This window comes from Tigriopus californicus, chromosome 8 (assembly GCF_007210705.1).
Source record: "Tigriopus californicus strain San Diego chromosome 8, Tcal_SD_v2.1, whole genome shotgun sequence".
NCBI classification, from domain to species: Eukaryota; Metazoa; Arthropoda; class Copepoda; order Harpacticoida; family Harpacticidae; genus Tigriopus; species Tigriopus californicus.
In genome coordinates, this window is record NC_081447.1 from 7,121,898 (window position 1) to 7,125,011 (window position 3,114).

The window sequence follows — 3,114 nt, forward strand, 5'->3', positions numbered from 1 at the left end:
ACTAGTCATTTGAGTCGAAGGGAAAGATTGAGAAATTTAATGGAACTTGAAACCATTCGGAACGCCAAGAGTCAACTTGCAATCTCAATGTTTCATGAGTGGCCATTTCTTTTAATTCAGCACACTTGTTTGCTCACTTACCTTCTGTGCTCTACGTACTATGTACGCAGTGTGTGTGTGTGTCATCCAATAAGTCTAGTGGAGAGGTTGCCCAAGAGCGGCAAATCTCAAATGAAATGGTTTTTACATGTCTCAGCTCGTCGGAACGAGACATTGCTTGCATTTCACAGACACATGGTTTTACAAGATGGGACAGGTCGAGCGGGGAGGGGGGGGGCACTCTTCTGCGGTCAAGACCTTAGAACTCGAATCAAATGGGTTTATCTAATTGATATGGCTAGTTGCGATGATGGCATGATGGTTTTCCAATACCATTCCCACCTTGAGCTTAATGTGAGGCTCTTTAGATTTTCAAACCTTTTCAGCGACCAATATAAACGAGCGTTATGAAATGATGGAATGAGTGAGTGAGTGAGCAAGTGAACGACCAACCAACCAACCAACCAACCAACCAACCAACCAGGCCGTCAGTCGCTATTATACCAAAGAACAATTGTCGTGACTAGATGTAATTCAGGTGGGTTTCCTCGATCTTAAGAGGGGATACGGGGGAAGTGCGGGTTTGCTGATTATATAAAAGGGGTAGTTGAATGGCTGACTGTCGGACGAATACCTTTGCTGCCGCTCTTAAGTTTGGTTAGCTCTACTGATTGCTTGCTAGCTAGCTTGCTGGCTAACCACTCGAGGACTTGAGATTTGAGACTTTTCAGACTGGGTAAGGAGACTAGGTTGGGGAGAACGTTACTTACTTACTCACTTACTTAGTTACTTAGTGGCTGAGGCTGAATGAGGGAGTCAGAGAGTTGGCCGTCCTGTTCATAAGACACAAAGAAATGAGGGCCGCCGAGTTCGTTCGTGGTTGTAATAAATAAATTCCTCCTCATGATCACCTCAATGAAAGGGGAAGTGCGTACAAAGTGATAAACGGAGCCCTAAAGGAAGTAATTAATGTCAGTTTCATTATGATTACATATACCTCGCACTTGAAATCAAAAGAGCATACATGCACCGCCACCCTTCCTGCGTCTTTTCGCAGGATCCAACAACCAACCAGGAGGATCGGTGGGAGTCCCAACGTGTCTCGGGTGCTCTAATTTCGAATCCGACCGAGGAGTGGAAATGAAAAAAATCAAAGGAGGCCAGCCAACAACAGGAGTCGAAAATTGATCCACGGATTCATTCTCTTTCTCTCTTATTGTATTGCCCGGGGAAAACCGGATACATTGAATAACCTTCGGTTGGCGGCTCAAAAAGGGCAGTCTTTAAATCAAAATATTGGGCACAGTACGGGCCATTACTACTGTACCCCTGCTTGCGTCTTCATTTCATTCAAATTGGGGACAAATCACCCACCATACGACGTACAATAGGTCTATATTAACTGCCCCACAGTAAATGGTGTTCAATAAGCCGTTTTGTAATTGTTGCCGCCTAATTCTGATCATAACTTCGATTCGAGCCTCTTGACTTGACGTTTTCTCCAATGATTGGCACCAATTTGATCGCTCCGTGAACTCAAATATTGATCGATCCCACCGCATAATTGCCATTCACAAGGTAGGTTTTAAATTTGTCGTTCTGGAGAAGTTTGACCAAAGTGGCGCTGAAATTATATACTCTTCACAATTATTTCTCACTTACAGACGCTCGAGGATTATAAAACCGGCATTGTGAACGACGGAACGGAAGCCCACGTGTGTAATAGTGCACATCAACCGCACAATACTTCAATGAATATCCAGAGTGCAGGTTTTGAGAATGTCAAGAAGCATGTCGGATTGGTTCTACATATCGATTGCATTCATTTTCATATCACCACTTATGAGTAAAAGTCTGTTTCACAAAACTCAAGGAAGTCGACAAAATAGACCAGAAATTTCGTAACAATATGCGTGAATGCCCTACGTACAATATGAAAGAGGATGAGAAGACAGAGTTCTTTTTTAATTTCCGATCCGTGGACCAAAGAGGAATACATGACCTCCGTAATCCTACGTGTTCTCTCGTACATGAAGAAGTGCCGTTGGAAAACATTAATTTTGAAGTCAATCTCGGCCCAAACATGATGTACATAGAATGACTTCTATCTTTCTTTTCTCAACACCGTCTCTCCATGTACGTACAATAACACCTTCCCTCTCGGCCTTCAAACTCGGGTAAGTTCTGTACATTACATACTGTACATGCGTACTACGTGGAAAGAAAAGCAAGAGTGCAAAAGTCGACTCCTGAGAGAGTGTGGTCGCATGAGGGTGGGATCATAAATCAAAGGAACTTGTGTTCTTGAGTAACCCAAGTCGTCTGTAGACTCCCTATCCTCCTCGCTTTCATCATCGTCGTCACTGTCGTCGTTGTTGTAGCTCATGAGTGCATGGCAAAAATCAGTCTGATCTTCAAAACCCCGAGGAGACAAGTAAGTACACTTTGTAGGTACGACACTGTGAAAATGTCTTGAATCGGCTAGAGTGTGAAGACACCAAAGGTTCCACTTGGACCAGAGCTGAACTTCTTGGAGTGTCACAATTTAGTGAACGATGCACGCTTCTCTACATAGGTAGTATATTGTGAGAGACAGTTAGCAGCATCCCATCGAGAACCACAACCAATGGCCATCTCTCTTTCTTTTTAGTTCTTTCTCTCTCCTTGGCTTCCTTGGCCGTCATAGAACTAATCACAGGCTTTTAAATGCGGCACTGAGGACGGCTTCGGTAAAAGGTCGCTTGGCAATTATTGTGCCATAAATATAACACCTATTTCGCCATGGTGGAAGGAGCGAGAAAGAGGGAGATTTTCAATGAGAGGGAATTAGCTGCAAGAGCCCCGAATACACAAGTGGCATCGTGATGCACAAACATGGCAAAGACCCGACTCGAGAATCCTCATTGAACATGCTCCGTTCTCAACGTGTTTGTTTAATGTTTTCACATAGAGAATCAGAGAGGCTGGAAGGAGTAATGGTGGTGGTGGTGGTGGTGGTAGGTTTTTGGTGATAGT

At 43.9% G+C, this 3,114-nt stretch overlaps 1 long non-coding RNA gene across 1 annotated transcript; it reads left to right on the plus strand.

Moving 5' to 3' along the window:
• The first annotated feature begins 784 nt into the window (after positions 1–784).
• LOC131885246 (uncharacterized) lies at positions 785–1,964 on the plus strand. Its single transcript, XR_009373810.1, has 3 exons — positions 785–1,070; positions 1,157–1,677; positions 1,764–1,964. It is a non-coding gene; the product is annotated as an uncharacterized LOC131885246 (long non-coding RNA).
• The last annotated feature ends 1,150 nt before the right edge of the window (positions 1,965–3,114 follow it).